Here is a 26,589-nt window from a genome sequence, read left to right on the forward strand (position 1 = left end):
TCCTGGCGGCGGAAGTAGCAATCCACCCTTCTAGAGGGAGAAGACATGTACTTACTTCTTTACCTGGTTAACCCCTCCCATGCTAATGACGAGCTGAGCTCGTCATGAGCCACAGTGCTTGTGTGCTCATGACGAGCTGAGCTTGTCATGGCCGTTAGAACGCTCACACACGGGGATGATTCCCCTGCTGTGAGAGCGTTCTAAGGAATCGGGTGTGGCCGTGACGAGCTCAGCTCGTCATGAGCACATGAGCAACGTGGCTCATGATGAGCTCAGCTCGTCATGAGCACCGGGACGATGTGCATGCCCTCGCCCCCCAGCACAGCTGGGGACTAACCCCCACAGCCAAAGGGTTAAAGTTAAACAGAGCCTCAGCTGCCACAGACACAAGTCTGACCTCCTGCAGCTGGACGAAACTCCGGCAAGGGAGGCCTGGAAATAGGTTTCCTGTCACAGGAGGTACTAACACCTCCCCAGACAGCCTGTTGTGTATTGGGGCAGGGTGGGTTCAATGGAAAGATGCTTTTCCAGACACTGCCTGGGGCACACAAGGTGTTCCATGCATAGCCCGGTTCAAACCAGTTGCTGGGGCACTCCAGCCCCGCACTGGCGTGAAATTGGACAAAGGGAAAGGGGTGTAATCACCCCCTTCTCAGGGTCCACCCATAGGAGGGACCTAGCAGGTAATCCAGCCCCTAACATTAGTATAAAGATAGGAGCTAAGTCTAGAGACTTTAGATTATCCTGGATTGAAACTCTGAAATGAAACTCTTGGACCTTCGACGTTCTATACCGACTAGAAGACTGAAGACATCTCCCTTGTGGTCAAGGAGCGACCACCCTTTGCAAACAGGCCCCACCATTAACTTGCCGGTTTGCTTTGTCGATGCTCCTGCCGGAACCTGAAGACTCAGCGACTCAGGAACTGGACTTCCAGACTTCTCTGATGCCGATCCACATCCACAGCAAAGCTGAGACCCGTGGCAGACACGAGAGACGTGGGACCGGACACCCTGGACTACCTGCGCTTTGATAATCCTCAAAGTTGTGCATTGGGGTTTGAGAAGCCCCAGACCCAAATGGTATTTGCACCGAAGCTCAGCCCTCCACACTCGTGCCGTGTGGGGCCTGCTCTTGCATTTCAGCTCGACGCATCTTCCCGGTTGCTAGCCTGTTGGCTAGTTAGCCCCTGAAGACTTTTCTTTGAATCTACTCTCCTGGTCGCCTGCAGCACTTTTTTGCAGCTCTCCATAGGAAACAGCGACAAAACCCGACACGAAAAGACACCTATGCACCCGGCTTCCCTGGGTGAGGTAACTCGAGTACTCTGGTGCTCCCACGGAAGTGTCCTTAATTAACTACTTTGTAACTTTTACGTTCCCATTATAACTCTATGGTAACTCACGACTGTGTTTAGACACTGCACACGTTTCCCGTGGGCCTCCTAATTCCAATCCCTTGGTTGTCCAGTGTAGCCCCAGCGATTCCCTAGGCTCTAGGTCTATTCACTATTCCTGAAGCACCTTATAGTATGCTTAATGAGTAACTTGTAATGTATCTCGATCTCTGACCTCATAAAGAGTTCAGAGGGGTTGTGTTAGTAATAAATACATATATATTTGATATATACCTTGTGTGGTGTCCTTTCATTTGATACTCAAGGGATTATAATTGGTAATACAGCTTTCTTCACATGCTCTCTGAGCTTTTAGCCTAAGACTGCTGGTCCATGCTACCACTAGGATAGCTGATCTATAAGGTTGACTTTACAACCACCATCATAAGGGTCGTTTAGACTGGTGCAAGGTGCCCACTAGAATAGTGGACAACATATGCCAGGCTAACGTCTCACACCTACCATCCACCCACTATTGTAATGTGGCAGGCGGTCAAGCGTTGTTCAATGACGGTGATGCCCTATGTTACTCACTTGCCTCACTCTCTTGGTTGTATATTGCTTATTTCGAAATTATAATTTTAGTCAGTCAAACATGCATTGTTTTTAAAAAATATGATTCACTGAACATTTAATAAAATCTTTAGCCATTTGTATTGCACTAATCTAGGAATATATGAACAGTTACTTCACCGACCATCCTTCAGCCAAGCAAATCTTTCAAGTTAATGGAAAGAAGATTTTCTGCATTGATTTAATGAAGAATCATAATGACAGTAGCTCATTTACTGTGCCATGAAATGTGTCTCGATTAAAACATCCTTAAATACTTCCATTATTTATAATATTACACTTGTTCTAGTTCATGAGGCAAGAGCATTCCTTCATGTTTTTATTACCGCTCTTTCCTTCATTGGTCACTCCTTTCCTCCTTTATTCTTTTCTTCCATCCTTGTATTCTTTCTTCCTCCTTTTTTGTGCTTTCAGTTTCTTCCTTCCAACCATCATTCCCTGTTTCCTTCATCCCTTTATCTTCCCTCCTTTCTTTGCTTCTGTCTCACTTTCCTTCCTTTGATCCTTCCTGCCACCCACTTCCTTTCTGTTTCCCTCCTTCCTTTGCTTGTTTACTTTTGTATTCACTTTTCCATTTCCTCTATACTCCCTATTCTATCATGCTCTTTTCCTCCTCTCTGCATGCATTCCTCTTTTTATCCCTTATTACTCTTTCCATATTTTGTAGATCCTTAGATCTTTATGTTCTTGCTAATCTGTTGTAAGTAAGTAACGAAATTGGCGTATTTGTTTGAAAAATTGTTTATTACAGGTATCCAGAAATAATTGGAAGTGTGCAAAATGATGTAATTTGCGTTCCCAAAATAAAGCATATTTACGCAAAATGCAAATCTGTCATGTGGTGATATAATTTAACATCGAAAAAACAATAGCCACACTCACGTTCTGGTTGTTCGCATTGTTGCTGTACTACAAAACTATAATTTTGCTTAAAATGATGGTGTAATTATGCCCCGTTGCATAATGGCATAATATCAGGAATTTCACATAACAAGCATAACATGAAATTAAAAGAATAGCACAAATTACACCGGGGTAATTAAAATGTTGCCATTTCGTCATTTATCATGCTTCACCACCAGCTCTGAGTAGATGAAAGGTTTCAGTGATATTTCTGCCTGTCTATCAGTTTCATCTGGATCTTGTAATAGGATTTTGTGGAGAAGTGCTTTATTAGTTTCAGATGAATTGGTGTTCATCACATGTAATAAATACTCTGTCCTGTTAGGTGTAGTCGACAGGTTCAATCATTTAAACCTGAGCTCAACCACTGGTAGATACGGCACATAGTAGTCAGGTGTAAGCTAACATAGAAATTCAAATTTCACGCCCTCGGACGTCCTCTCATCGGTCAGATATTTTTGGCGCCTTTGCCTGGTCAATATTTTCACCTTCAGACTAAGGGCCTGATTATGAGTGGGTCATTGTTTTCCAACCCCTGCGTAAACCCCTGTTTGTCCAAGTGTTGGAATCACAAGGTTGGTTGTATTTCACATAGCTGATCATTATAGAATGTGCTAAATTCCTCAACAATTGTTAATTTTCAGCAGGTAAAAGCTACCAAAATTTAACAGGGAAAAACATACAATACTCACTGTATTATGTAGATTTTAGTGTGTTAAACACCAACATCCACATGTTATTCCCCACAAACTCATAACAGTTGCTATTTTTCTCACCAATTAAATAATTTACTCTGTGGTAAGGGTATTTATCAAGTACAATAAATAGCACCTATACTTCTAATCGGATCCTTGGTCTCTTTCTTGGAGCTTGGAGTCCTTCAGTGTGGCAAGGCTGTAGGTTTGAGTTCCACTAGGCCCGGCACGTTCTCACTGTGGAATTGCTGAATCAGATGTGGGAACTTGTTTTCAAAGTTCAGTGGGCTGTGCCTTGCCCAGGACCTCAGGAAATGTATTTAGGGTCAAGGCACACTCCAGTAGAGGCCAGCAATAGGGTTCAGGTCAGGTACGGTTGGTAGTGGTTGTAGTAGTTTGTAGCACTGTGGCCACACTGAGCTTGGGAGTCTACTGCTTTGTTCTGAGTACAAGAAGGAGCAGATTGAGCCCTTCAGGGTTCCTCTTGAGTCACATACAGTAGGTCTTGTCATCTTCTGTTCTTCTGCAGGTCCAGGTAGTGTTATGAAGAGGCTGTCAGGGGATGCCACATTTATTAACACTAGCTAGTGCAGAGGTCTCCAACCTTTTGTGTAATAAGAGTTACTTATGTTCAATTAAACTCATCAAGAGCTGCTAATATTACTAATATTGTAATAGTGACCACATCAGATAAGATTACTTCAGTGATCACTATATGCGAGATTACTAGTATTGATCACTTCAGTGCATCAGGTATCAGTGCCAGCAGCAATGTTAAAAAAGCCTTGTCAATACAGAATGCCTCGACATGGATAACCATAACTGTAATGCCTCTGGAACCAAGATAATACATTTGTAAAAAGTATTTCTAATCCCACATGATATAGCACTCAAATATCAGTTTTAAATATATTTTGGAAATTCAGCTGTTTTTCTCCAAATATTGGCTTATGAGTTCTGAAAATAAACACATTTGTGTTTCAAATATACACTCTCAATTTTGGTATATGTAGATTAATTCACTCAAGCAAAACCTAACGTAGTAGGCTGTACTACACATTGGAGACCTACCATTAGCTCACAAGCTACTCATTGCAGAAGCTGTATCTAGTGAGTGGGGGTGACTCCTGGCCCCTCCCTAATCAACTCACGTTTACAGCATTTCCTGTTTGCTCTACTGTAAACTTCTCCACAGTGTCCATCTACTCATACAATCCAAGCTGAGATAACCCCTTTTCCCTTGTGCAGAGCCTATGTGTTCCCCCAGAGGTGTGGCAAGGTGACGAGCAGTGTCCTGCTACTTGTTTACTTCAAACCAGTTCTAGGGACAGCTCTCGCCCACCCTGCACTTTATTTGTAAAAGAATAAGTGCCAGGGCTCCACGTTTTGCTTCAGAAGCCTGCAATCAACATTACGATTATCGGAGTGCCAAATACCAAGACTGTGTAGTCTTGATTCCACATTATGTCTCTGTATTCTACCACTAGACACTCCCTGCCTCTTTAACTCACTCTTCAATGATATTTTCATTCCCACTTTCTTCCTTTATCATATTCGTTTGTGTCCCTATCAATCTTTATTCCCCACAGTCCGTACTTAATTTGTAAAATACATAAGCACCAGGACAATTAAGTGCCGGTGACATGCACGGGAAACCACCAGCTCAAATTAAGCACTGCCTCCCACTGGATTGGTGCTTGCCTGACTTGAAGGACAAAATCTGGGCCCTTTCCTGGTATCACCTAACATTTGTTTGTGACAGGAAAGGTCCCATTGAAGTGACTTAAACTCATGGGTACACTCCAACTGGTCTTCCTTCCAGGTTAAGAGAAAATACATCCCCATCTCATCAGAGCTGTCAACCTCATTGTAGTAATACACACAACGCAAGTTTAAATTCAGCTTTCTTTATTCACTTGAAGTACAGCAACCTCCAGCAGTTCACAGTTTCACCAACTGTCAGGTCCAGAGCCCCCACATCAACATTCCAAGTTACATCAATAATAGGAATGTTACCTACATATCTCCCCCTTACAAAAGAAACACAATTAAAATCTATATGATACATAAAAATACAGAGGAAATATGTACACGCAAAGGAAACAATTCAACATATGGATTAAGATACAAAGTAAAATGTATACATAACTTAGACAACACTTTCAAAAATGGTTAGGACCAATCACTTTGCTCAGATTACCGAAACTCCATTCCTCACCACCCTCCAAGTACAACTACATTTATTTTTACCTCATCCACTCTACTAGGTTGAGAGTACCTACTCTTTCCTTTTTTCACAATACCTCCATTCCTTGTTACTACCCAATCTCCACATCTCCAGTGAGTAGATTTCACTCTTTCTTTGTGATAATACATTTGGTTAAACACACTGTGTTTTTCCTTCAATCTGGATCTCATGGCTCCCCTATCCACCCAGATTCTCCTCTTATCTTGCAACCACATTGGTGATTCTTTTGTGGCAGGCTCCCTTCCTTTAAGAGCAATAAAGGGTGAGACTCCCATGATGGAGTGTGGAGTCACTCTGTGAGCCCATACCATCTTGTTCAACTGATCTCTCCAAGACAATCCATTAGCCGAAGAAAGTTGAATATTTTCCATTATGATACAGTTCACTCTTTCAACCAAGCCATTCGCCTGAGGTCTGACCCATGCTACCCTTTCGTGTTTAATCCCCAGGTGATCCAAAAATCTTACCATTTCAGATTAAATAAACTGTACCCCATTGTTGGTAGTAATCACTCTAGAAACCCCTTCCTCCATAAAAATGTCCTGTAGGGCTTTCAACACATTCCCTGTCGTTATGTACTCCATAATCTTTACAAAAAAACATTCACTTTGGAAATCAACAATGACCAGTAAAAACTGGGCCTGTCTTCAACAATTTCTCCACTGGACCAATAAAATCCAATGCCAAATGTTCCCACAGTTTCTCAGGTAATTCCTTACTCCACAAGGGTGGTTCTCTCACGACTTTGCTCTTATCACTGTTGGCACATGCCATGCAATCGCTTACTTTATCCTCTACCTCTCTACCCATTCCTTGCCACCAGGAGAACTGTCTCAACCTTCTCTAAAAACTTCAACCCAAATGTCCTTCGTATCCCATATCAATTACTTTTGCTCTTAAACTACTTAGAGAACCACACGTCCAGCCAGTAGCACCTTGAATCCACAAACACTTAATTCATCCTTGACCACAACATATGGTCTCATTGCCTGACTATCCCCTTCTTCTTGATCCCAATCTACAGCAATCAGATCTTTCAATTGACTATATTCCTCATGTTCCACTGCAGCTCTACGCCAGTCATCGTCAGTCAAACCAAATCCAGTAAGTTCACAAATATCCATTCTAACCTGCGCTTCTCCATATTTATCCCACCAACCATCCTCAACAGGCATTCGGGACAAACAATCCACGTTGACGTTTTTCTTTCCTTTAACATATTCCACCACAAAATTAAAATCCATTACCGATAACAACCACCTAGTTGTTCTTGGATACCTGTGGCAGAAAATCTCATGTCCTAAATAATAATCCTGGTTTTGTTTTAGCTGACATTTTTCTTTTTTTATGATCAAATCATTCTTCTTCATTCTTGATAATACTTCATTTAACACCTCATCACACTCTCCGTCAGACCCACAAACCACCAATATATCATCTTGAAAGAATAATACCTTCTGCATACTATGAAAAATATTTTTCATCATCCTCTGAAAAACAGCTGAAGCAAGTCCAAATGGCATTCTTCGATAACGGACCCCCGCAGAGGAGTAATAAATGAAGTCAGTGGTCATGATTGTTAATGTAAGTTCCCTTGATGGTACACCAATGACATGTCAAGAACACTGAACCATTTTCCACCCCCATCATAGTTGAAATTTCGGGTTTATTGGGTAGTGGTTGTCTGTCCACCCATATATTGCGATTTAGTTCTCTTAAGTCTATGCATAAATACATTTTTCCACCATCCTCGGAAGCGACAACCACTGGGGATAACCACTCCAAAGACTAAATTGGTTCTTTAATTCCTTCTGCAAGTAACTTTTCCAATTCTTTTTATAATGGCTCTCTCATCAAGTTTAGTATAGATCTTACCATGTGCACAACCAGCACTGCTTTTTCTTTCAAAATATTTCTGTGGGTAAAAACCTTCAACAACCCCAATTTATCTGAATAAACATGAGTTCATTTTTGTATTATATTTTCCCCTTCTCTTGCACACCAGTTTCAATTACCATGACAGGTTCATCAGCATTTGGATTCAGACCATTGTTTAAATCCTTATGGTGTAGCCAACCAAGAAGATCTGAACCCTCCTTTGTAATATACACTCTTCCTTTCACTATGCTATTCATGAACTCAATATTCATCCATATCATGCCTACAATCTCTATCCTCTTGCCGCTGTATCTTACAGCTTTCCTATTAGACACTTGTAGCTCTTCCATTCTTCCCTTGAAATACTCCATGCAATAATTTTTACCCACAAGAGTAAATAAACTTCCTGAATCAACTAAAATCTGAACCTTCCCCATAAAGATTTACTTCCTACAAGTACTTTCCAAGTACAAGTACTTTCCATTTCCCCCTACTGTCATTCCTTACATGTACACAAGTATTAATTTCATTCACCAGTTCAACAACCTGATCCACTGACAACATCACCTCCTTAAGATCCTCACACACATCCTCTACCAATTTGACTCCATGCAACTGCGGTCTACTCTTGATTTTACAAATTTTAGCCAAATGACCCCTTCTGCAAAAATTCCTACAAATAGCATTTCTGGCTCCATATGTGGGACTTGAACAAATGTGTCCAGGACTACCACACCTATAACAAATTATATGTCTCATGTTTCTCAAGTCATTCATCAAAGCCTTACTTCCAACTATTCTTGTTCTATCACTAGTATTCGCTCCATTATCGATCCCCACATTTTTTCCACTTGCTTTGATTCCTCTTTTTATTTCTATACCCTTCACCTCAACAATGCTTTCCTCAATAACCTCCCTCACCTTTTCACTTCCTGACTCCATGACCTTGAGCCACAAAGCAGCATACTTCATGCTCCTGGCAATTTGAAAAGTGTCTTCCTAATTAGAATTCTTCACCAAAAATTTCTCCTTGACTCGCTTGTTGGTACAATGCACAATTTGATCTCTAATCAAACTTTCAGTTAAAACAAGAAATTGGCATGTGACAGCCAATCACCTTAAAGCAGCCACATAAGTCAATATGTCATCATCGTCTCTTTGCACCCGCAAAAATATTTTATGTCTCTCAAATACAATATTTATCTTTGGTACAAAGCACTTATCAAGCATCATTAGGGACATATCAAAAACATTTGCCGCTTGACGATCCCCAACACCCAATGATGCTTCGGGCACATTGTTGTATATTCTCCTGCCCTCAATCCCTAGATGGTGCAAGAGAATCGCTTGTCTCCTAATAGGTCCATTCTTGTTCCCTCCTGTCACAACCATATAGGTGAAAAACATATTTTTCCACCTTTTCCACAGAATTGCTGGTTCACCCGGCACAGGTAAAAATGTAGAAGGTGTGATCATACTTTGTTCAGCCATCCTGAAAACAAGATTCAATAAAACAAATTTAAATAATTAACTAAAACAATAGACTAACATAACAAAATAAAATAATAATCTAAACTAAATATGCTCCCATAATATTAAAATGCAATGTTCCTCAATAGTGCTTTTTGGAAAAAAATAGTCCTCTTTTATTTTCTTCTTTTTGTTCCTTTCCTTTACAGTTGCAGCTTGTTCTACTTCAGTTTTGTGCACTAGGATTTTCTTCCAGTAACAGGCAACAGATGAAGCAGACGTTCCAAGAAGGCAACAGATAAAGCAGACATCTGAAAGATAGGTAAGCTCTTCGTTTAATCAGAAAAATACGCAGCTGGACTAGCTCCACTGCTCAAACACAGGGAATAGCACAAGATGAGCGTGGGAATTAGAGCAAACCCTCGAGATGCGGTGCCTCGAATCTCAGTGTCCGGGTCGTGAGGCAACCAGAGCAGACGTTTTTAGGAAGCTTCCTTTAGGGGTGGAGGTCAATGGTTGCCAAAATATTTAGTAATTTACACAACACAACTGTAAATTCAGTTATTTTCATTACCTTGAAGTACAGCAACCTCCATCAGCTCACAGTTTCACTAACTGCCAGTTCCAGAGCCCCCACATCAACATTCCAAGTTACATCAGCACTAGGAAGGTTTCCTACACTGATGACTTAAATTGTTGGTTATGTGAAGTCTTTAAGAGGGCAATCCCATTAAGGTGAATAAAACATTGTCGACAGTTCCGGTGTTTCGAACTACTTCCAATCCACAAACCCTGCAGAGTGATGTCACAATGATAGTATAATGTCAACAGTCAATAATTATGTTATTTGAGATGTCATCAGTGATGTTATCTATGATTTAGCATGTCATGAGTGCTGTAATATGTGTGATCTTAAGCAGTGCATGGCAGGGTTGCAATTATAGTTAGCTCAGTAAACTATGATAGGTGAATTTCATATGATTTTTGTTTTGAAAGTTTTTACCTCATTTTTAATACTTAACCACAAAGTGACTTTAACCTTTGTTTTTTTACATATATATAAAGGGTTTTTATTTGACTTATAATGGGTGCTCCCTTGTGTCTGGACAAAGCTATACCTCTCAGAAGAGCTCTAATGAGAGCGAAAAACTTTTTAGGGGTTGTTTTATTTATTTCAGGTTGTCTTAGATGGTATTTTACTAATCCAAAGCTGTAACACTGTCCCTGGAGTGGTAAAAGGCTTTGGTCATTTTACAGCTCAGCATGGATGGTACTGTGCTAATGCTATGCTTAAAGACTTTGCTGTAGGAATGGCAAAAGGCTTTGTCCCTTTCTATCTTGGCGTGGATGGCACTGTGCTAATCCTACGCTTAAAAACTTTGATAGCTTAAATACTTTGATAGCTTCCGTTTTTGCATAATTTATGCATCACTTTATGCCTAAAACAGTTTTTCTTTGATTAATATATATCTAGCTATATATATTTATATATAGATATCCTACTGGCAATAGCTAGTAGGTAGTTATAGTTAGGAGCAACTTTTCCCAGTCACAAAGCATTTTTTGTTTAGCTAACAATTCTGGGGCCATTTGATGAATGTAGATGACATTTTCAAAACTAGTACACACGTTAGTTTAGTTGCTGTCTTAAGCATTTCAGGGTGATTTGTCAAGTGGGGGCTGAGCAAATAGGGGGTTCCAAAATGCTTTTTCCCCAATGCAATGCCTTAGGAAATTTTGCATTTTTTAGCCAGGCGACAGCCAGAACCGCTAAATGGCATTACACCAAATTTGGCAGAAAGTTAGATATTGGTGCAGAAAGCAGCCTTTTTGTGATGTGGTGTTAAATATATGCAGTAATTTTTTAATTATTAAAGGAAAACATTTATAGATATCTAGGGGCGCGGATCCTTTTAAGATCTACCTGTGGGGATTTGTGGGTACCCGCGGATCCAGGGGAAAATAAAGGCCCTGATTGACTGGCCACAACATGAAAGGTAAGTTGCAGCCACCATTTTCTTTGTCACTTGACTGGGGGAGGGAAACAAGTTTAAAAATACACAGGGTGTCAGGATAGAGTTGTCCTGACCCACAAGGCAAATGAATGGATCCATGAGGGACTCCTCATGGGCAAGATATTGGTTGAAGAAAATGTGGGTCCGGAATATAGGATCTGCGAGTAGTTGTGGGGATCCACAAATCCCAAGCCAAGTAGGAAAAAAAACCTCACCCACTCACATACCATACACCTGCCGCACATGACCAAAAGCTGTATGCAGCATTTGATGGTTTCATGCGGGAGTTGGCTGCAGAGCCTGGCCACAGGCCAGGTCCCATGACCAAACCCGCTGCTTAACGCACAGTATTTTATATTACTGTATGCTAAACAAATAGAAATTACCCGAAGAAACAAAGATTACAGGGGCGTTAAAATTAGGTTCATGTTTTTCTCACCTAAAACCATAGAAATTCAGCAGGTATTGTTATATTTAAAGTTATATTTATCTGAAGAAACTGTAACACACACTATTAAGTAACTTTAGGCCATGGGTCATAGTTTCTTAACATAAGTATAACTATAAGCATAACTATAACTACCAAATGTATATGGTTTTGTGTGAGTAAGCTAACTGTAGCGTCTCTGCAACATTAGATTTTTTTATAATATAGTATCTAGTAGTGAGCAAGGCGGGTTGATACCGCCGAAACGCGGATAAAGCATTTTACTTTGGTTAATTCACGGTGTCAGCCCCTTCTTGGATACAGAAGTGCTGGACTGGTATTTGACATATATATATATATTTATATATATATATATATATATATATATATATATATATATATATATATATATATATATATATCTATCCAAAAATACTGGCTCTGCACCTCCAACACTTGGCGAACAGAAAAACCACGGCGAGTCCCATAGATTCAGGCAAGATGTTTATTTGTTGGTTACAGCACAACGGTCTGACGCGTTTTGGGTGGATGCCCTTGCTCACACATATATATATATATATATATATATATATATATATATATATATATATATATATATATATATATATATATATATATATATATATACTTGTTTACCAAATGTTATTATTTTACAATGAGGAAATTAACCTCATTCTAGCCCCTTTAAAAATAAATCATGCCCCAAATTATTTAAAATTCACACTACCCTTACATTTAAAGCCTCTGGTTTCATGCCTGGAATAACATCTCAATGCTCTTTTACTTCAGCCAGTTCTTCAGGAACGACTTTAAATTCAACGACTCAAATTCCATTCAGTAGTGCCACACTTGTGTCATAAATACAGAATGCTACCACTCTAGTTGTTCATTCGAAGACTGTGGGTAAGTGTGGCTGACTATTAGGGAGTTAATTGAGAGACTACACCTGGTGCTGATAGTACATGTTTCACTCTGCATGTCAGAATATTTTACTGAAAAGGATGTGGAAGATATCTGAGAACTCATAGAAAATGTATCATCATTTTAGCTTTCTAGAACCTTAACCATAATGCCTATAAGAAAATGAATCCTCACGTTCTATTTATTTATAAAGAAAATGTTTTAAGTTTTGCAGTTTTGATTCCATCAAAATGGTTTCAGGTGTGCCAAAGTTTTGTCAAGAATTCAGCATGTAGGACACTGAAGAATCAACTGACAGGCTGCTGCTTCTGCTGTTGGAAGTATATTTCAAGATAGTTAGAAAGTATAGAAAACTTGCTCTCATTTATTTTTTGGAGCATGTTCCTTATTCTCTATTGCAAAATCACAGAAGAAAACCATTTTCTTTTATGCATGGCTTGTCAGATCCCAGCAGACTCAGCTTAGAACACACACAATGCCTCAAATTAGTATGGTATTAGCAACAAATTATTTATAAAGTGCTTAACATCTGTTATCACCCATGGTATGTGCTTATTCTTGTGACACTCAAAACCTGATATTCAGTATATTGCATTTCAAAGGGTCTCTGGCCCAGTCAGGGGCAGGGTGCAGGGTGGGGGTTCTCTTTGGGTCCCACCCAAATGCCCTGGGGAAGACGGTGTGCTCACTTTGCTCTCTTATATTTCTAAAAAATTTATTTTGAGGACAAATGTACCATCCCACTGAGAACTGTAATGACTGTCATAATATATTGTTAATGTTGTTGCCAGCTAATCAGGAATGAGTATCCCCCTTTAAAGTTACCAATCAGAGTATATTTGGAAACCAGCAGTCCAGATATTACTATGTTTTGTACCCCTTCGTGACCACCCTGATCACCTCTTTAAATGCAAATTATTTTAAAAAAGCTGAATAGATTTATACCAAATACCAAAATTCACCCCAGCCAAGTAAAGTTTTAACTTTTTGCCAAATTTGGTGTAATTCCGTTCAACCATTTTTTTCTGTATCGCTTCCCAAAATTTTCTATTGAAATTAACATGAAAAATCAAAGTTTTGGGACCATCTTTTTCGCCCCTGATTGACAGATTGACCCTACTTTCCAGGAAAGAGCTGAATTGGAGGATTTTATTTTTGGAAAGTTTCAGGAAGATTCATCAAACTGCGCCAAAAAACAACCAACAAATGCTCTTCCTATATAAACATTGACCTATTTATAACTACACAATGCTGCCCACTATAGTGTAACATGTTTAATTCAATTTAGCATATATGTCATTTATACATTTCATTAAGTACTGTATTCATTATGCAAAATATCTTATTTTTATTGTTACATGGTACACTGATTCTGTCATGTATCTTATTTTATTTTTGCTCTGTCTTCCCAGACTGGTTCACGGCACTTATCTTTACTGAAGGGTCCTGGTTCTAATCCAGGGAATAAATATTTAAAAACAAGCAGTTGTACTTTCTGTTTTGACCTGAGTAGTACTATTTTTATTCAAGAGAAACTCAGTCTCGCGATATGGGTGTGTAATTGGAAGTGCTTAGCTTGAGAGAACGGGGAGGAGACAAGCGTATAGAGCTTCTGAGATCACACAGCCTCTAATAAGAATTTCCTGGGGAAATGCCATTGCTTTTTATTCTACGAACGCTGCCGAAGTGGGGCTGTCAAATGCCTCAGGAAAGTCTCATGTTGTGGGTGCGGGGCCGTGAGGTACACCTAAGGTGGCGCAGGAATTTGCAGGTAATGCCCTACTGACATGGGGCCTAACATTGAATTTATTGCTGGGTGCAGTGGCATTGTTGTGTGCTAGGAGGATCAGCGGGATCCCAAAGTGGTTGGTGGCGATGTTAGAGTCATTGACACGCTACATCTTCAGACTGAAAATTGTTCAGATGTGGGCCTTGGGGATTGATGAGGGCAGCACGGTGCAGCAAGTTTATACGGTTGCTGAATCTTATTCTTCAGTATTGTTTATGCTGGGCACAGTTCAATGGCGTAATGCTGCTGAAGTAGAGCACTCATTAGAAGAACATCATGCTATGTTTCTTGGGTGCACTCCCTCCAGTGCAGGCACAATTATAAAGGTATTTGAAGAAGTTTGGATACTGTAAAATATACCTTCTGTTCACCAATCTTTGACAAGTCTCAAAAGAGAAGTGTGCCAATTTCACATAGCACCATGGAGCCCATTGTGACGGAATGCACAAAAGAAGCAAAAATAAAGGCAAAGGAGGACCCAATTGCCAGCAGCACCAAACAATATTGACTAAGAAAGAGTTAATTCAGAGCAGCAGACGGTCGGACAATATTCTGACAGAAAATAGAGGCAAAAGACGTTGAATTGAGGAGCCAAAAGTAGCTGATTAAATTGACTGTATAAACTCAATAGAATGGAATGCCCAACAGGAATTAATGAAATTCAGCCGACACATTGTCAAAAGAGAATGCAAAAATACTTGAAAAATAGCACAGAGTCTGAAACCCTTTAGCCGATGCGTGCCTGAGGTAAATTGCGAGAATCAAAGCAGAGGTACGTTTGGCGCTTCACAGATCAATATAGCAGGTCCAGAGAAGAGCCATGAGGTCTAACATGAGTGGCAGCTAAAAGAGAAGCCATGAGATAGGAGCAGAAATAGCAGCAAGGGAAAAACGCTGAGTGAAAGAAAAAAAAAAGGAAAACAAAATGGCGGTTGCTAGTCAGGGAGAGACAGATTAGCTCATTAAGTCACTCAAAACGCCATATTTTGATAGGAAAGCTTGCTCATAGGTGGTGGGGTGCTTCCGACTGCAAAATCAGCCGTTTTTTCCCCGAAACGCCATCGCGGAGTCTGCCCTTTCTTCATGAGCGCTGCTCGTCGATGCGGAGCTCCTCAGGGTGCGGCCATGTTGGATCGCCGCGTCGAGCGCCTCCCCAATGCCTTCCTTTTAGCTCTCATCAAAGGGGCTCACCAACCTTTATCATCAAAATGGACCCCGATATAAGAATGCCATCCCTTCCTAACTGTTTGTTAAGTCCCCTTCACTTGTCTTATTTGGTTACAGTTAGTCTTCGGACCTATTTCTACTTCATTTCTTTTGCCATAATTATTATTTATGTGACCTAATTTTTGTCTCTGTCTCCTGCTTGTGCGGTTGTCTCGTTCTTCGCTGCTCCCCCTCCCACTCCAATGTCTTCTGTTTAAATGTCCTCGATGACTAAAGCCACTTGGCTTTTTGTCATCTTTCTTTTGATTTCACCTCTTGGGGAATTTTGTCTCCCTATTTTCTCCTCTTTTCTATACTTCACCTCTTCTTTTTCTCCCTCTTTTCCGTTTCTTTCTCTTCTCTGGATTTTCTTTTTCTTATCATTCTCTACTCTTTCTTTCAGGCAATCTTCTTCCTATTCATTTTACTCCATATCCTTCTCCCTTTACAATTCATTTCCTGATTCCCTATTGTTTTTTCAATTCACTTACATTCCACTCTCTTCTATCCCTTTTTCCATGGTGGTTATGGGATTCAACGTCTCATCAGCTAGTTTTTTTCTAATTGCTTTTTCTCCTTTCTCCTTTCCCTCTACTATCTACTATTTGTTTAATTCTACTATTCTACAATTCTTCTCTCCTACCTGTTCGCCTACTTTTCTGTGACCTCCAGAGATGAATGGTCTTCGCGTCATTTCTTGGAATGTTAAAGGACTCCGCAACCCTGTTAAGAAACAGCGGGTCTTATGTCATTTAGCAAGATTAAAATGTCAAGTTGCTTTGTTGCAAGAAACCCACCTTACGCTCAAGGATTTGCCTTCACTGCTCAAACAATGGGTGGGTGAAATCTTTTGTTCCCCATCAGTGAATAACAAAAATTGGATTATTATTTTGTTTCATAAATCATTACTAATCCAGTTAAAAAATAAATTATTGGACACTAATGGCAGGTGGTTGTTTTTGGATGTAGTGGTTAACAATGCAAATATATCTTTTTGTAATGTTTATGGTCCCACTATGTGTATACTTAACTTTTTGGTATGATTTCTCTATGCTTCTTTCCTCACATGCAACCGCTGATTTAATTGTTGGTGGCAACTGTAATCAACTCATGGATCCTTTTCTGGATCGTAAATCTCAAACTAGATATATTCCCAATAAGATGCAAAAATCCTTCAATAAAGCTATATCTTCCAGAGGCCTCATTGATTCCTGGAGGATCTCCCATCCTGATACCTTAGAATTCTCCTTTTTTTCTCCTCTACATCACACTCTCCGATAGATTATATTTTTCTCACTCAACACACTTTCCAATTTATGACTAATTCTGAAATTGCAAAAACAACAATTGATGGACAGAATGCAGAACAATGTCATATATTCACCCCAGTACAGAGATCTAGGCCTAAATCCATCGTTTTTTTGCACTCCACACCACCCCGGTTCAGACATGGCCATATGCAAATCAGCCTTGACCCTGTGCCTCAGGGGAATAGTCCAGCCCGAACTGTCAAGATATGCCTTTCCAGGACTGGAATCAAGCATCCCAAGACCGGTTTCTGGCTTTCAGCCATCTTCAGCCAGGATAGCTTGACTCCTGTGGTGTGGAGAGCTTGGGACTCACGTCTGAGCATACCCATCCCACTCGGGAGACAAATGCAAAAACAACAATTGATGGACAGAATGCAGAACAATGTCATACATTCACCCCAATACAGAGATCTAGGCCTCAATCCATCATTTTTTTGCCCTCCACACCACCCCAGTTCAGATATGGCCATATGCAAATCAACCTTGACCCTGTGCCTCATGGGAACTGTCCAGCCCAAACTGCCAAGCCATGTTTTCCCTGGAACGGAATCAAGCATCCTAGGACCGGTTAGCTTGACTCCCGTGGTGTGGAGAGCATGGGATTCACGTCTGAGCATACCCATTCCACTCAGGGTGACGAATGCAAAAACAACAATTGATGGACAGAATGCAGAACAATGTCATACATTCACCCCAGTACAGAGATCTAGGCCTAAATGCATCGTTTTTTTGCACTCCACACCACCCCAGTTCAGACATGGCAATGTGCAAATCAGCCTTAACCCTGTGCCGCATGGGAACAGTCCAGCCCGAACTGCCAAGCCATGTCTTTCCTGGACCGGAATCAAGCATCCTAGGACCGGTTTCTGGCTATCAGCCGTCTTCAGCCAGGATAGCTTGACTCGAAAAGACCGCACCAACCAAACAGGAGGAGGCATCGCCATCGTCCATAAGAACACCATCAGAATCACGACCAGCCTCGACGATAACCTTGCAACCGCCGAACACCTCCACTTTCAGATCCACACCGACCCCAGGACCACACTTAGAGGCACCCTCATCTACAGACCACCAGGAACGTGTAAACAATTCAGCGAAGACATCACTGACTTCATCAGCCCACATGCCTTCGTCTCCGAAAACTACATTCTACTGGGAGGCCTCAACTTCCACCTGGAAAAGAAAAACAACAGCAACACCACCACCCTTCTGGACAACCTGGCCAATCTTAGTCTCAAACAACTTGTTGACACCCCCACCCATATAGCCGGACATACGCTTGTCCCAATCTTCACCTCCAGCAAGCACATCTCCTTCGATCACACCACAGCTCTCCATTGGACGGACCACAGCTGCGTTCACTTCAGCTACAAAACTACCTCGACCCACAACCCCCCACAACCTATTCCATGAAGAAACTGGAACAAAATCACCACCGACCAACTCCTCACATCGCTCAAACAAAACCCTCCCGCCCTCTCATCGGACTCAAACCAAGCGGCCACCAAACTCAAACAATGGATCACTCACAGCGCTGACGAACTAGCACCCTTGAAAAACCACCAAACCAAACAGAGTAGCAAAAAGGCCCCCTGGTTCAACGAGGACCTTAAGAAATCCAAGAAACTATGCCGTACTCTCGAGAAAACATGGAGGAAAAAACCCAACCACTGACAACCTGACCACCTTCAAGACAGCCACCCGCAAACACCACCAATCTATCCGATCCACAAAGAAATCAGCATTCAAGGATCGACTCGACTCTGCCTTGCCCCCTCCTCAGGCATTTGTGGCTCTGGGGACCCCATCCCTAGGGTGTGACGGTCCCAAGGGCTGGGGGGCCTCTTTGGGCCCCCCATTACAATATAAAGATTGCCCCCGGACTTGGCCCACCCGGGCGCTTAATAGTAACGAAGCGCGGGAGGCAGCACCTCTTTTTTTTCACTGCCGGATCTGCGGATCCTCCATGCAACTCGCAATTTAAAAAACAAACATAAAAATTTGCCTTGGGCGTCTTTGTGTGACACCCTGAGCAGGCCTAGGGGGTCAGGGTTTTTCTACCCTTCCCCCTTTTCCTGTTTTGCATGTTTGTTTTTCTCTTTTGTTGTGCCTCGGTTCTACCAAGGCTCAAGATGGCTGCCAACACTTCCTGGTTTGGAGTGTTGACAGCCAATTAGCATGATGCTCGTGATCAGGAGGGTGCATGGATCCTGCGTGCCTCTAGATATCAAAACTTTTTTAAGTTTGATTTTCTCAGCAACTACTGAACAGATTGACGCCATTTAACGAAAAGGTCTTTTTCTGACCTAAGGGCTACCTTTTTGCCAATTTGGTGTAATCCCGTTCAGCAGTTCAGGCTGTAGCTGAGTCTAAAGTTTCCTATGGAAAATTGCATGGGAAAACACGTTTTGTAACCCCCCTTTTTTCTTGGCCCGCAGTTGCCTGAATCACCCCAAAACTCTCAAGATAGTAGTGGACCGGAGCGCTTCATGAGTTTTGAAAATTTTGCGAAGATTCGTCAATCGGCGCCAGAGTAATTGGGAATAGAATGTTGCCATTTTCCTATGGTAACTATGTCCTAACTATACCTACCTACTGGCGGCAGCCAGTAGGTAATGTGTGAATGTGTGTGTGTACATTACAGTAAGTTTATTTGTTAGAGTATACATTTTAATATATTTTATTGAAGACTCATAATTCTATGGCCTACGACCACATGTTCTCTAGACTTTGGATGAGTGGTCATTGTTAACTCTTTGGAAATAATGTTTGTGGTCAAACAATACTGTACATATGGGTGGAAGACATAAGTCATCGTAAAAATAATCCTTGAGAGGCCGACAATGCATGTTGGATAGCTTATGCTATTTTAAGTCGTACATTTTCTATTGTCGGGAGTAGCATTCCACCCTTCTAGAGGGAGAAGACATGTAGTTACTTCTTTACCCGGTTAAAGTTAAACAGAGCCTCAGCATCACAAAATGGATGCTGCTGCCACAGACACGAGTCTGACCTCCTGCAACTGGACGAAACTCCGGCAAGACAGGCCTTGGCAATAGGTTTCCTGTTGAGGGAGGTGCTAGCACCTCCCCAGACAGCCTGTAGTGTATTGGGGCAGGGTGGGTTCAATGGAAAGATGCTTTTTCAGACACTGCCTGGGGCACACAAGGTGCTCCATGCATAGCCCAATTCAAACCAGTTGATGGGGACTCCAGCCTGGCTCTGGTGCAAAACTGGACAAAGTTAAAGGGGTGTAACCACCCCCTTCTCAGGGTCCACCCATAGGAGGGACCTAGCAGGTAATCCAGCCCCTAACATTAGTGTAAAGATAGGAGCTGAGTCTAGAGACTTTAGATTATCCTGGACTGAAACTCTGAAATGAAACTCTTGGACCTTCGACGTTCTATACCGACTAGAAGACTGAAGACATCTCCCTTGTGGTCAAGTAGTGACCACCCTGTGCAAACAGGCACCACCAGTAACTTGACGGTTTGCTTTGTCGATGCTCATGCTGGAACCCGAATACTCAAGGACTCAGGAACTGGACTTCTAGACTTCTCTGACTCCGATCCACAGCAAAGCTGAGACCCGTGGCAGACACGAGAGACGTGGGACCGGACACCCTGGACTACCTGCGCTTTGCTAAAAGTGCAACGACAGAGGCACCCTCGAAGTTGTGCATTGGGGTTTGAGAAGCCCCAGACCCGAATGCTATTTGCACCGAAGCTCAGCCCTCCACACTCGTGTCGTGTGGGGCCTGCTCTTGCATTTCAGCTCGACGCATCTTCCCGGTTGCTAGCCTGTTGGCTAGTTAGCCCCCTGAAGACTTTTCTTTGAATCTACACCACTGGCTTGGTTGCTTCCGGCTTGCCCCAGCTTCCCTGCAAAGGAGAAGCTCCCCAGACCTTGCTGGTCTCAACTGAAGCCAGTCTTCCCTTCCTACGTGGATTGCGTTTGCCAAGGCTTGTTGGGTCCAATTCAGGTACCGACACCGCAGTCAACTAGATCCTTTGAGGGACAGCTCGAATCCAGCTCCTGGTGATCGTCAACACCTCCTGGTCCTCGTGGCTGCAGAGACAAGCTTCACCTTCTTCACCTGAAACACTCGACTTCGCCTTGTTCCTTCCTGGTTCCTGGCTAGTGACCCAGACTCTGTCCCCTCTGCTTTCAAGTTCTACAAACCTTCGATCCACCCTTGGATCCACCCGGACACTTTTCTCCTGGTCGCCTGCAGCACTTCTTTGCAGCTCTCCATGGGAAACAGCGACGAAACCCGACACTGGGTGAGGTAACTCGAGTACTCTGGTGCTCCCGTGGGTGTTGACTCTTGAAGTGTCCTAGTTTAAAAGGGTTTTACCGTAGTCCATCCGGAAGTGTCCTTAATTAACTACTTTGTAACTTTTACATTCCCATTATAACTCTATGGTAACTCGCAACTGTGTTTAGACACTGCACACGTCTCCCGTGGGCCTCCTACTTCCAATCCCTTGGTTGTCCAGTGTTGCCCCAGCGATTCCCTAGGCTCTAGGCCTATTCACTATTCCTGAAGTGGTTCTTATACCACTTACTTAGTATATGGTTCGTGAGGACCCTAGGGCAGAATTGTTTTTGTGCAACTTATAGTATGCTTAATGAGTAACTTGTAATGCGTCTCGATCTCTGACCTCAAAGAGTTCAGAGGGGTTGTGTTAGTAATAAATACATATATATTTTATATATACCTTGTGTGGTGTCCTTTCATTTGATACTCAAGGGATTATCATTAGTAAAACAGCTTGCTTCACATGCTCTCTGAGGTTTCAGCCTAAGACTGCTGGTCCATGCTACCACTAGGATAGCTGATCTATAAGGTTGACTTTACAACCACCATCATAAGGGTCGTTTAGACTGGTGCAAGGTGCCTACTAGAATAGTGGACAACATATGCCAGGCTAACGTCTCACACCTACCATCCACCCACTATTGTGATGTGGCAGGCGGTCAAGCGTTGTTCGATGGCGGTGATGCCCTGTGTTACTCACTTGCCTCAATCTCTTGGTTGTATATTGCTTATTTCGAAATTATAATTTTAGTCAGTCAAACATGCATTGTGTTTAAAAAATATGTTTCACTGAACATTTAATAAAATCTTTAGCCATTTGCAGTGCACTAATCTAGAAATATATGAACAGTTACTTCACCAACCATCCTTCAGCCAAGCAAATCTTTCAAGTTAATGGAAAGAAGATTTTCTGCATTGATTTAATGAAGAATCATAATGACAGTAGCTCATTTACTGTGCCATGAAATGTGTCTCGATTAAAACATCCTTAAATACTTCCATTATTTATAATATTATACTTGTTCAAGTTCATGAGGCAAGAGCATTCCTGCATGTTTTTATTACCGCTCTTTCCTTCATTGGTCACTCCTATCCTCCTTTATTCTTTTCTTCCATCCTTGTATTCTTTCTTCCTCCTTTTTTGTGCTTTCCGTTTCTGCCTTCCGACCATCATTCCCTGTTTCCTTCATCCCTGTATCTTCCCTCCTTCCTTTCCATCTGTCTCATTTTCCTTCCTTTGATCCTTCCTGCCACCCACTTCCTTTCTGTTTCCCTCCTTCCTTTGCTTGTTTCCTTTTGTATTCACTTTTCCATTTCCTCTATACTCCCTATTCTATCATGCTCTTTTCCTCCTCTCTGCATGCATTCCTCTTTTTATCCCTTTTCCTCTTTCCATATTTTGTAGATCCTTAGGGGCATATTACCAAGCAATAGCGATAATTATCGCTATTGCTTGGTTAGAGACAAAAATTTACCGCAGCGCTGCGGCGATTTTTACCGCAAATAAACCTTGGTATTACCAAGGTTTAACGCAAATGTGGTAAAAATCGCCGCTTTTTACCGCAAATAAACCTTGGTATTACCAAGGTTTAACGCAAATGCGGTAAAAATCGCCGCAAAACATGAATATCGCTGAAAAGTCAGCGATATTCATGCATTAGCGAGCTAATGCTCTTAGCCATGTTATCCACCTCCCATTGGATAACATGGCTGAGAACTGCTCAGGGCAGGTGTTAGCTTTTGGAGATATTCCCGCTTAGCGCGAATATCTCCAAAAGTTGGTAATAGGAGATAGCGATGTTAGCGACTGTTTTCAGTCTCTAACATCTTGGCACGCCCACTTTGCATCTCATTAGTGATAAATATCACTGACATGCAAAGTGGGGCCCAAGATGGTCGCTATCTCCTACTAGCTGTCGCTAACTGGTGTTAGTGGCAGCTAGGTAATAGGGAGATAATTTTATCTCCGCTTTCTTGGCTTTTAAAGCCAAAAAAGCGGAGATAAACCCCCTTGATAATATGCCCCTCAGATCTTTATGTTCTTGCTAATCTGTTGTAAGTAAGTAACGAAATTGGCGTATTTGTTTGAAAAATTGTTTATTAAAAGTATCCAGAAATAATTGGAAGTGTGCAAAATTATGTAATTTGCGTTCACAAAATAAAGCATATTTACGCAAAATGCAAATCTGTCATGTGGTGATATAATTTAACATCGAAAAAACAATAGCCACACTCACGTTCTGGTTGTTCGCATTGTTGCTGTACTACAAAACTATAATTTTGCTTAAAATGATGGTGTAATTATGCTCCTTTGCATAATGGCATAATATCAGGAATTTCACATAACAAGCATAACATGAAATTAAAAGAATAGCACAAATTACACCGGGGTAATTAAAATGTTGCCATTTCGTCATTTATCATGCTTCACCACCAGCTCTGAGTAGATGAAAGGTTTCCGTGATATTTCTGCCTGTCTATCAGTTTCATCTGGATCTTGTAATCGGATTTTGTGGAGAAGTGGTTTATTAGTTTCAGATGAATTGGTGTTCATCACATGTAATAAATACTCTATCCTGTTAGGTGTAGTCGACAGTTTCAATCATTTAAACCTGAGCGCAACCACTGGTAGATATGGCACATAGTAGTCAGGTGTAAGTTAACATAGAAATTCAAATTTCACGCCCACGGAAGTCCTCTCATCGGTCAGATATTTTTGGCGCCTTTGCCTGGTCAATATTTTCACCTTCAGACTAAGGGCCTGATTATGAGTGTGTCATTGTTTTCCAACCCCTGCGTAAACCCCTGTTTGTCCAAGTGTTGGAATCACAAGGTTGGTTGTATTTCACATAGCTGATAATTATAGAATGTGTTAAATTCCTCAACAATTGTTAATTTTCAGCAGGTAAAAGCTACCAAAATTTAACAGGGAAAAACATATAATACTCACTGTATTATGTAGATTTTAGTGTGTTAAACACCAACATCCACATGTTATTCCCCACAAACTCATAACAGTTGCTATTTTTCTCACCAATTAAATAATTTACTTTGTGGTAAGGGTATTTATCAAGTACAATAAATAGCACCTATACTTCTAATCAGATCCTTGGTCTCTTTCTTGGAGCTCAGAGTCCTTCAGTGTGGCAAGGCTGTAGTTTTGAGTTCCACTAGGCCCGGCACGTTCTCACTGTCGAATTGCTGAATCAGATGTGGGAACTTGTTTTCTAAGTTCTGTGGGCTGTGCCTTGCCCAGGATCTCAGGAAAAGTATTTAGGGTCAAGACACACTCCAGCAGAGGCCAGCAATAGGGTTCAGGTCAGGTACGGTTGGTAGTGGTTGCAGTAGTTTGTAGCACTGTGGCCACACTGAGCTTGGGAGTCTACTGCTTTGTTCTGAGTACAGGAAGGAGCAGATTGAGCCCTTCAGGGTTCCTCTTGAGTCACATACAGTAGGTCTTGTCCTCTTCTGTTTTTCTGCAGGTCCAGGTAGTGTTATGAAGAGGCTGTCTGGGGATGCCACATTTATTAACACTAGCTAGTGCAGAGGTCTCCAACCTTTTGTGTAATAAGAGTTACTTATGTTCAATGAAACTCATCAAGAGCTACTAATATTACTAATATTGTAATAGTGACCACATCAGATAATATTACTTCAGTGATCACTATATGCGAGATTACTGGTATTGATCACTTCAGTGCATCAGGTATCAGCGCCAACAGCAATGTTAAAAAAGCCTTGTCAATACAGAATGCCTTGACATGGATAATCCATAATAACCATAACTGTAATGCCTCTGGAACCAAGATAATGCATTTGTAAAAATATTTCTAATCCCACATGATATAGCACTCAAATATCAGTTTTAAATATGTTTTGGACATTCAGCTGTTTTTCTCCAAATATTGGCTTATGAGTTCTGAAAATAAACACATTTGTGTTTCAAATATACACTCTCAATTTTGGTATATGTGGATTAATTCACTCAAGCAAAACCTAACATAGTAGGCTGTACTACACATTGGAGACCTACCAGTAGCTCACAAGCTACTCATTGGAGAAGCCGTATCTAGTGAGTGGGGGTGACTCCTGGCCCCTCCCTAATCAACTCACATTTACAGCATTTCCTGTTTGCTCTACTGTAAACTTCTCCACAGTGTCCCTCTACTCCATACAATTCAAGCTGAGATAACCCCTTTTCCCTTGTGCAGAGCCTATGTGTTCCCCCAGAGGTGTGGCCAGGTGACGAGCAGTGTCCTGCTGCTTGTTTACTTCAAACCAGTTCTAGGGACTGCTCTCCCCCACCCTGCACTTTATTTGTGAAAGAATAAGTGCCAGAGCTCCACGTTTTGCTTCAGAAGCCTGCAATCAACATTACGATTATCGGAGTGCCAAAAACCAAGACTGTGTAGTCTTGATTCCACAGTATGCCTCTGTATTCTACCACTAGACACTCCCTGCCTCTTTAACTCACTCTTCAAGGATATTTTCATTCCCACTTTCTCCCTTTATTATATTCTTTTGTGTCCCTATCAATCTTTATTCCCCACAGTCCGTACTTAATTTGTAAAATACATAAGCACCAGGACAATTAAGTGCCGGTGGCATGCACGGGAAACCACCAGCTCAAATTAAGCACTGCCTCCCACTGGTTTGGTGCCCGCCTGACTTGGAGGACAAAATCTGGGCCCTTTCCTGGTATCACCTAACATTTGATTGTGACAGGAAAGGTTCCATTGAAGTGACTTAAACTCATGGGTACACTCCAACTGGTCTTCCTTCCAGGTTAAGAGAAAATACATCCCCATCTCATCAGAGCTGTCAACGTCATTGTAGTAATATACACAACGCAAGTGTAAATTCAGCTTTCTTTATTCACTTGAAGTACAGCAACCTCCAGCAGTTCACAGTTTCACCAACTGTCAGGTCCAGAGCCCCCACATCAACATTCCAAGTTACATCAATAATAGGAATGTTTCCTACATATCTCCCCCTTACAAAAGAAACACAATTAAAATCTATATGATACATAAAAATACAGAGGAAATATGTATACGCAAAGGAAACAATTCAACATATGGATTAAGATACAAAGTAAAATGTATACATAACTTAGACAACACTTTCAAAAATGGTTAGGACCAATCACTTTGCTCGGATTACCGAAACTCCATTCCTCACCACCCTCCAAGTACAACTACATTTATATTGACCTCAACCACTCTACTAGGTTGAGAGTACCTACTCTTTCCTTTTTTCACAATACCTCCATTGCTTGTTACTACCCAATCTCCACATCTCCAGTGAGTAGATTTCACTCTTCCTTTGTGATCATACATTTGGTTACACACACTGTGCTTTTCCTTCACTCTGGATCTCATGGCTCCCCTATCAACCCAGGCTCTCCTCTTATCTT

This window comes from Lissotriton vulgaris, chromosome 4_1, assembly GCF_964263255.1.
Source record: "Lissotriton vulgaris chromosome 4_1, aLisVul1.2, whole genome shotgun sequence".
Lineage (NCBI taxonomy): Eukaryota > Metazoa > Chordata > Amphibia > Caudata > Salamandridae > Lissotriton > Lissotriton vulgaris.